Source organism: Mya arenaria, chromosome 2 (genome assembly GCF_026914265.1).
Source record: "Mya arenaria isolate MELC-2E11 chromosome 2, ASM2691426v1".
NCBI classification, from domain to species: Eukaryota; Metazoa; Mollusca; class Bivalvia; order Myida; family Myidae; genus Mya; species Mya arenaria.
In genome coordinates, this window is record NC_069123.1 from 56,954,344 (window position 1) to 56,964,535 (window position 10,192).

General features: G+C 33.6%; 1 long non-coding RNA gene across 1 annotated transcript; it reads right to left on the bottom strand.

Moving 5' to 3' along the window:
* Positions 1-8,453: 8,453 nt before the first annotated feature.
* Positions 8,454-9,846, bottom strand: LOC128244672 (uncharacterized). Its single transcript, XR_008262968.1, has 4 exons — positions 9,452-9,846; positions 9,061-9,208; positions 8,725-8,819; positions 8,454-8,505 (listed from the first exon to the last, which is right to left on the bottom strand). It is a non-coding gene; the product is annotated as an uncharacterized LOC128244672 (long non-coding RNA).
* Between the last annotated feature and the right edge of the window lie 346 nt (positions 9,847-10,192).

A 10,192-nucleotide genomic window follows, 5' to 3' on the forward strand; every position in this document is an offset into this window, starting at 1 on the left:
TTTTGGTATCTTTCAGCAGTCGATGTTCAGTCGAGCGCTAGTCGATGTCGCCTTCCGCTGTCGAGTATATGACAAGCCGAGTTCTTTCGATCGGAAGTCAGTCTGAATTTGGTCTTTGTCGTAGGACGGGAGGTTTAGCATATTTACAGAGAAAGTATAGAAAACTAATAGATTTGAGCTCATTTTGAACAAGTTTTACATAGAATAAGATGTTGAACGATTGAATAAGCATTATGTACGCATTTTGTTTATTTTTCAAAAATGATTGACATTTTCTCAGATACACAGTACCTTATACTTTGTTATTTTACTTTGACAAAAAGTTTGAGATGATATCTTATTCCTAAAAATAAACATAAGGTTATACCATGGACTTGCTACAATTCTCAAGCTCATGGACGAGCCGTCGATACATAAATGTTGTCAGGTACAAGTTTCTTGGGTCATATAGCACGTGGTCAAAATCGATAAGTAATGCTAGTCGTGATTAATTATAATAGAGCAGGCTTTGTACACATGTATATTTAAACGTCAAGCAATCAATCATTGGTTATTTGTATTAGAATAATGCCAGTTGATACTAAATGAAGTCATTAAATATACAATTAGGCGCGTCTAAATTAAAGACAAATTCCAACATGCATCACTAGTTATCAATTAGTGTTTTTTGTACTTTCAATACGTTGTACTACTTTTGGAACATTTGGTCTGTCTAAGACTATTTGAGTATACATGTATGCATTGTTCTCTTAAATGACTATTTCATGAAAATTCTAACACGATTTAATCCGTCCCAAAGACCATTGAGCTAATTCAGAGTTACTTTCATTAACTTGAATAGAGTCAGGTTTATACAATCAGCCGGATTCAATTTCAGATCTATGTGACGAAAGTATAAGCCTTGTAAATGCTTTTCAACATTTTACCTTATGACCAAACAAACTTATTGAAAATATGCAAAAAGTAAATATGATTTAGTAGTATCACTATAAATGCGTTACCAGGAACTCTTCAAAATATTATTATTCCTCCTGCATTGTCATCGAGTGTGGTTTTATTACCTAAACTGAGATTTGACATGCCTTTGTATAACGGCTGGGGTAACCCATATGTTCGTTATAGGCTTCAGTGTGTCTGAGATTGATTTTGGTTCTAAAAAGCGTTGTAGGTGATAATTATTTCGCCTCAGTGTGTCTAAAATTTGCCCACTTTTTTATAAGCATGGTTGGTAATTGGTGTTTGCAATTCCGCCTAAGTGTGACTGAGATTTGCTAATTTTGTCAACGGCGTTATTGGTTTTGGCCATATCTCTTCAGAACGTCTGAGATTGGCTCGCTTTGTCTACAGCATGTTTAATTGATTTGGTCCTATGGTATCATCCTTGTTTGCCATATCATTATTTCGCATTTAAAACAAGTGCTTTAGGGTGTTGACAGTGTTCCATTTACTTATACCGTATGTGAATTGGCTCATCACCACTTTGTCTGAAATCATACAAAATAAGAAACGCCCAAAAGTTGTATTGCCTTATTTTGCCCAAGATTGTGTATGTATGTTGCTCTTTAGAAAGATCTTGTGGGGATAATTTACTGTTGTAACATTTTATCATTCAATCAAAAAAGAACGATTAAATACTAACGATGTTTAGATTTACATAAATTAATTTGAGGTATTTTTTTTATTTTATAAAAAGTTTACATTCACCATTTCTATTCAACACATTTGCTAGGTATGCGTGAAAGGTTTTGGAGGATTAATATAAAATTCTCACAAACTCATCAGACAAATAAAAGCATTTCAATATGCTCTTTAAATGATATTGTTAATACTATTACAAACTTATGTTAGTATATAATCGTTTAAGCAACATTTCAAAAAGTACTGTTTAACAAAATTGCTAACCGGTATTTTTATAGGTCAATATATATTTTATAAAAAAACTGGATGAAATGATATATATTCATCTGCGATGTATACGTTTCTGTAATTTAATTTTCCAACCAACTCAAATAATTTTGAGGCTTAATAACTGTCAGTGGCAATAGTAAAATATGTCCTTGTCTTTTTTTGTTTTTGCAAAACTGTCGCTGAGCAACATCAGTGCAATAATGAAATGAATCGTCAGTCAATAAAAGACTTTCTGGAAAACCTTTATTTCCTCTTTTGATTGAAATATATCTGTCCTCTCAGACATTTAATTGTTGTATTTTTATAAACGATAGAAAAACAGAATGTCAATGATTTCTATTCTGAAAACCAACGACAATCAAAAACAGAAACACATTATAAACATATGCATTGTGCTTATCCCGAGAAAAGTAATAATATCAGAAACACGTAATTACGAATTCGTTTTGTAGTCTACCGTCATTGTGACCATGTTGTATTTATCAAGGCATTGAACTTGATAAGTGCTTTTGAAAGCAACCTTATACAATAATGGCAGGCAAAATAACAAAAAGACATAGACACAAAGCGCTTTCTATGTGTGTCAATTTCAGAAAAACTTTACCCAAGGGCAATAATGTGTATGGGGTGATTCATATCGAAATCAATGTTTATACTCACCGAATCGAGGACGTTTTTCATCCCAAACAATGACCCAGAAAAACTGGAAGCACCTGACATTACTGCCCTTGTTACAAGACTATGGTAGATATTCATTCCAATAAGAAGTAAATATTGCTTAAATTCGAATATGAACATCCATAACTGCCTACATCTGTAACTCTTATTTACGTAACATCAATTTTCAAACATGCTGTTAATTTTTTAATCTGTGATGCTGTGATATGAAATCTTCTTAATTGACAATGGGAAAAAACCCAATTCAAACGACCACTAAACCCATATCTATGTATGATAGATGCATGCGGTTATAATAAAAACTAGCTCTGTTTTAGTTTCAAGACAAGAATAAAATCACAATATTCATGTTGCATTAACGGTCCCTTCAATACCTCATGCAACTTGTCTGATTCGGCTGTAAACCTATTATTGTTATAATTTACATCTTCTTTTGTAAAACAATACAACTACAGCAATGTATGTAATAAAACATACTTACGATACTTTTCTTTAGACATAGTCTCTCATTATAGAGCGCTTTAACGTCTTTGAATGGCGATCACGTTATCTGCGGAATTAGAGGCCTTAATCTAATGTCACTTGCAATTCCAAGTGTAAATGTTGTTGCCACGAAATAATCAGTGTTGCAATCATGAACTGTTTACTCGTGCAGGCATTTTTGTTTTTCATTTCGGACATAATCATATTAATTGATTTCTTAATCCCAGTGTATAGATGCTTATGTTATCGTTGAATTAGGGAAGGTAAATATTCTAAATGGGAATGTTAGCAAATTAATATAGGGTGTTCACGTCATTCATACTATTAATCAAAATACGAAAATACTAGCAGTTAAGGCAATCACTCAAATACATTATATATTTGTGTGGTAGTCGTTAGTGATCTGATGAATGTTAACAACTTTAAACTGCCCATGACGATATTAACTTTTGAGAAAATCAAATAATTCGTGGAGATATATTAAAGTCACAAGTTCTAGACTAAGATTGACCAACATAAATTACGACACAATTATAAAAGGCATTTTCTACTGTCAATGCGATGTTTTGATGTAATGAAAACAAGTATTGAAAAAACAGCGACAAGTCCGCAGACACATATTAGCTGTAGACTGTACTAAGGTACAACCATCTAGGCCAAACAGATAATTAGCAAATTAACAAAATACAACATACATAAATAACATAACTATCCAAACATATTTCATCGACTTATGTTGAGGTTATAGCCTTGGATTATGTTTGTGTAACCGCTTTAGATTATGCTGGGGGGTTATTGCCTTGGATTATGTTAATTTTGTTCAACCGCATTGGATTGTGCTTGGGTAACCGTCTTGGATTATGCTAGGGTAACAGCATTGAATTATGCTGGGGTAACAGCATTGGATTATGCTTGGGTAACCGTCTTGGATTATGCTAGGGTAACAGCATTGAATTATGCTGGGGTAACCGCATTGGATTATGCTTGGGTAACCGTCTTGGATTATGCTTGGGTAACAGCATTGGATTATGCTTGGGTAACCGTCTTGGATTGTGCTAGGGTAACAGCATTGAATTATGCTGGGGTAACCGCATTGGATTATGCTTGGGTAACCGTCTTGGATTATGCTTGGGTAACAGCATTGGATTATGCTTGGGTAACCGTCTTGGATTATGCTAGGGTAACAGCATTGAATTATGCTGGGGTAACCGCATTGGATTATGCTTGGGTAACCGTCTTGGATTATGCTGGGGTAACAGCATTGGATTATGCTTGGGTAACCGTCTTGGATTGTGCTTGGGTAACCGCATTGGATTATGCTAGGGTAACCGCATTGGATTATGCTGGGGTAACCGCATTGGATTATGCTGGGGTAACCGCATTGGATTATGCTTGGGTAACCGTCTTGGATTATGCTAGGGTAACAGCATTGAATTATGCTGGGGTAACCGCATTGGATTATGCTGGGGTAACCGCATTGGATTGTGCTTGGGTAACCGTCTTGGATTATGCTAGGGTAACAGCATTGAATTATGCTGGGGTAACCGCATTGGATTATGCTGGGGTAACCGCATTGGATTGTGCTTGGGTAACCGTCTTGGATTATGCTAGGGTAACAGCATTGAATTATGCTAGGGTAACAGCATTGAATTATGCTGGGGTAACCGCATTGGATTGTGCTTGGGTAACCGTCTTGGATCATGCTTGAGCAACGGCCTTGGATAATGCTGGGGTAACCGCCTCGGATTATGCTGGGGTAACCGCATTGGATTATGCTGGGGTTACCGCATTGGATCATGCTTGAGTAACGGCCTTGGATAATGCTGGGGTAACCGCCTCGGATTATGCTGGGGTAACCGCATTGGATTATGCTGGAGTTTCCGCTTTTGATTATATTTAAGTAACCGCATGGGATTATGCTGGAGTAAGCGCATTGGAGTGTGCTGGGGATACCGCCTTGTTAGGCTGTAACAATTGTTCTTTTTAAATACATTCACTCATATAATATATAGCGATTACATAATTGACCCCACGCCATTCAGTAGTTAACGAGCTTTGATAATTTATAGTTAATACCACGGCAAATATCGGTAAATGCAATTTCTACCTATGGGATTGATCAGCCGTTTGTGTAAATCGGGTCTGCTTAAGATCTTAAAATAGGAATCGCGAGAAAGCTTAATAACGTGCAGGAACTTTATTGAAATATTACCCTTTTCTGCTCTTTTTGACGGACATGACTTAAGTTTTACTGCAAAGAGACATTAATTCTATCAATGAATTACTTTCCGGAAATTTTAAACAATTGGATTCTTCCTTTGATCGATAATTATCTACGATTTTTTTCGCTGTATTCAGGTTTAATTACCATGTTTCATTAATCAAGGCATTATGCTTAATAAGAGCACGGCGTTTAACTAAGTGTTATTTGACCAAGAGACATCAAGTTTGCTGTGTATGTTTTATTTCACAAAAGTCTTACCGAACTATGGTTCTATTCCGATAAAATGTAAAGAATGATCAAATTTGAAAATGAAAATATCAACAAGAGCGCCGAAAAACGGAAAGCAACGCTAGGGGTCATGCTGGTAACTATAGCATCACAGTTTGAACCACTATTGCGCTCGAATTAGTTCACTCGATGTTGCAGCTATTCTTTATAGCAATTGTACATTGAGGATCACTAATATATATCTAATATATAAAACGTTCATTTTCAAACACAGTAAGCAATATTATTTTGTGGTCGCACTAGGATACCAATAAGCATTTTTACATCTAAATCCTATTGCCATAGTCGAAGATAATTAATTGATTTTCTATCAACGGCTCAGGATGGTAGCCAATAATGAAACGATTGAGAGTAAGTATATGATAAATACGTTATTTTACAAATTATTAAAGTGACACTCTTATTCAAAATCAGTACATACACATGTATAACAAACATAAATTTTGACTGATAAACCTTAAACTACTTACTAAATAATGAATTTATGGAAAATATTAATTACTGATAATAAGATTGTAATCGTGTATTTAATAGCAGAAAGCGCAAAAATATTAAATGATTGGTGAATGCTAAAATTTTTACTGTGGTCTACTACAGTTTCATAAGGTAGAAATACCATGTTTTATGCTCATTCCTTTCAAATTAAACTCGGTATCCTTCATAAGAACCATTGTTTTCGAAATTTGTTCACCCTTTTTGGAATATTAAAACATTATCAGTAATTGTAATAAATCTTATTTGGGAGTAATTGTGCTTCTTTAATACATATGTTACTATATATATTAACACATTTGTGCAGGGATTCCGCGATTATTTAGCGACTCAGCGATTATCAGTTTTGCGGCCCGGGTCGATTATCGATTATCATTTTGCGGCCCGTAGAACGAACGCAGGTGAATTCAATTTTCGTCTTGGCGACTGTAAAATAATGTCTCAACTAAATAATCACAATTTATTGATCCGCCTGAATATGTGACCAGTCCCGGGATTTTTGGCCCGAAACCACTTTTTGGGCGAAAATGAGATATGAGTAATTTCTGACTGTACTATTCTTTAGGATAAAAATACTGAAAAGAAAATTCAAAAATTCCTATTTCTAACGAAATTATGACAAAAACTAGAAGGGCACTTGGTTAAGAAACAGCTGGAAAATCGGTAAAGTTCAAGAATTTATTGAAACATTTGTATTCACAGATGCAATAGATATTCATCACTACAATATAAATAATTCCCACATTATAACGACAACAATATATTTTCAAAACCATTCTCAATTATTATTGAGAAAATAAATGAAAATTAATTGGTTACCATGGCAACCTTTATTGAAAAAGGCGTTTTGGGGTTAAATTTGCATTTAAATATACAATAAATGCCATATGAAGCATTCAATAATAATTGATCTGTTAATTAATATCCTCAAACCTTACTGTACATGGTGTATGTATTTGACATAAAAAAAATCCGAATAAATAAAAACTGTTCGCCAAGTACCGTAGTTTATTGGCAATTTTTCACAATAAATTGACATTAGGTTGGAACTTGCACCTAATACAAACCAATGTATATCTAGAAGTTAAAGTATGTTACCCCTGTAATTTACTATAATTTATCTTATTTGAATGGTATTTAAGAGTTTGTTTTATTATCCTGGTTACCATGGCAACAGGCCACAAACATGATTATAATCACACCAACTGTACCAATTTACCTCAAATGTGATTTTTTTGTATAGTCATTCATTGCACATAAAACATGAAATGGTAGTATATATACTCTTAATTTAATAAACATAACAATCCTACACAATTTACACTATTGTAAAATTAGATCAGTTAATAAATGGGCACGTTTACATTTTACAAAAATGAAAACAATTTATTTAACATACTAACTACTGAGCATGTACACGCCATTATGTAGTTTCAAGAGGTATGCAATTGGTCACATAGTACATGACAAATTATATTTTCGATGCTTATTCATAGGTAAAAGTTAAAGCTAAAAAGGTTAAAAGGGTTCAGGTTTTAAAAATAAAGATATTGAAGAAAAACTGAAAGGTTGCTAAGGTACATTTTATCAGGCTGTGAAGTAACTAATATTGACAAACAATACTATAAATGTCTTCAATTCAAGCATTTATAGGCTTCAACTGCCAGATTGTTTTAAGTTTGTATTAGTAATAAACATATAGTGGTCTCCATTATGGCAGAGGGGTTCTACCAACAAAAGACAGGGTGTAGCACCCTTCTATCAATCATTTGCTAAAACCACAGTTTGTCACTCAAAATCACTGGTAGCTTCATTTCACATGAACATGTTTCTATTGAATTAATAATTTTTAATACAAAATTGATGCACGTTTTCATCAGCTCAGTAACGGGCTCATTCTCAAATCTTATATTTAGTTTATAAAGATCACATACCAGTATATTAGTGTTTTCACTTATTTAAAGGATCAGAGCCTTTTTGCATTAAGTCCTTTTAGTTGGATGCATTCAGGGTACCCTCCATGGGAAAGCCATTGTTGTGGGCTTGTCAATTTTAACTTCAATCTCACTGTCCTTGGCATGCTCTCTCATGAATTCACTCACTGGGTTGTTAGCTGAAGTTCTGCAAAATAATGTTCATATATGTACATTACTTAGTGTTTGGAATAAATTATGCAAATTAACTTGAACATCAAAACTCACATCTGAATAAAATGGACAAAATATCTAAAATTGTTTTTGACTTATTTCATAGATATACATACACAGGCAGTGATACAGTCTATAATACTTTTGTTATACCTGAAGTGATGATATTTCCTCAAGTTTGGAATGGACTTTAGGGGTCACTTGGTGTACTCCAACCAGTCAAAGAATATAATCAGTTTGCCAAGGTCATCAATCCACAAAGGATGTGTGCTGCCTCCATTTGGTCTAAATAAATAAACATGTTGTTTATATTATGATATAATACCTATTGTTTTAACACAAGCTTTCTTTTACATAATAAGGTATTATAACCAACTTCAGTGTTTAAATAAAGTACCAAATGTCAATATTTATATACACAAAATCCTTAATTTGGCTTTAAATCAACATTTAAAGCACCAAAATTAAAAACAAAACAAAAACAACAACATTCTTACAACTTACCTTCCACAGACCAAATCTCACACATGACTGAACTTTATGTCACCTGCTCCCATTTAAATAAATGCTGTGTCTCTCCCTTCAGAATACATCAGACCCTTAAACATAGAATTACATACAATTTATTGAAATGATTGCCTTCAATCCATGACATTTAGAGAATAAAGAGAACAGATTTAAGCCCAACTATTTTTATAAGACTAATGCATATTTTGAGATTTCTGATTACTTGTATTGAAAAAATAATAAATGTTACATTGTTATGTTATTCTAATGTTCTCATGTGTCAATATGTAGTACACAAGTGATGTATTTCAACACTGCTTTTTTCAATCATACCCAATGACTGCATTGTTTTTATTCCACCTAACACAGTTGTCAATGTGCAGGTATGCAGAGTCTTCTCTATATGGATGATGTTGAAAATGAGGTACCACACCATTGGCCACATAACAGCTAAACCCTTATCACTGAGATATCTGTGAACCTGAAAACACACACTTTGAAATAGAAAAGATGTATATATATTTACACTTTCATTTTATGTTCAAGTAAGAACTTTGAATAAAGGTGATATAAAATATTTAAACAAGAGCGCCGCAGAGCAAATGTGAGCGCTTCTCTGTTTTTTCAATGAATTTACAAAATATAAAGGTTTTCCATTTCTCCTATAATAATTTAGTCAAATGGCAAAACTGTATTAACCACTCATTTAATAAATAAAATTTACCATATGATTTACAGAACACTTCAAAGCAGGGCACTCTTGCTGTGCCTAGTATGGGTAGAAGACCTGCTCGGCATAGTCAAAGCTGTAATGGATTGTTGTTCTATGTACAGCAGGTGCTTGACCTGAAATTCACATTTGATCATAATGTTCTAAAAATATGTATTTACAGAAATACAAATCTTTAACTGTTTATAGTTGTGGTGATGCCCCGGCAGATCAACATGTACACAATATTGCATGCCAAAGAAATTTCCTGTTAGTCTGAATGTCATGCATACTCAAAAAGCAGCTTGCAGCTACAGTCATTAATATTGGTCCTGGCTTTTAGAGTATTGTGCTCTTATTCTATATAAACATTTCCCCCATCTGCATTAGTCTATTATTTTCATAATCATCATGATCATCTTCATCATAACAGAAATTTATTTCAATGTACCTGAACCTCATGAGATTGTATGTTATGCACATAAATCTACATTGCAAAAGAAAAAGTTCATCTACAACTTTAAATTCATCAACATACATGTAGCTAAAAAGACAGTTAAACTGCAACTCAAAATTAATTCGTAAAATCCATCAATAATTGTATTGATAGTATATACTATACTCATTAGTAAAATCTTAAAGGGAGACAAAAGCAAACGCAGTTTAGGAAAATATGCTTGTGTTTGATAACTCTGTGGACTATACGGTGGCGATTTATACAGTGTTGTCTGTTGATATTCTAAAAACAAAACAAAG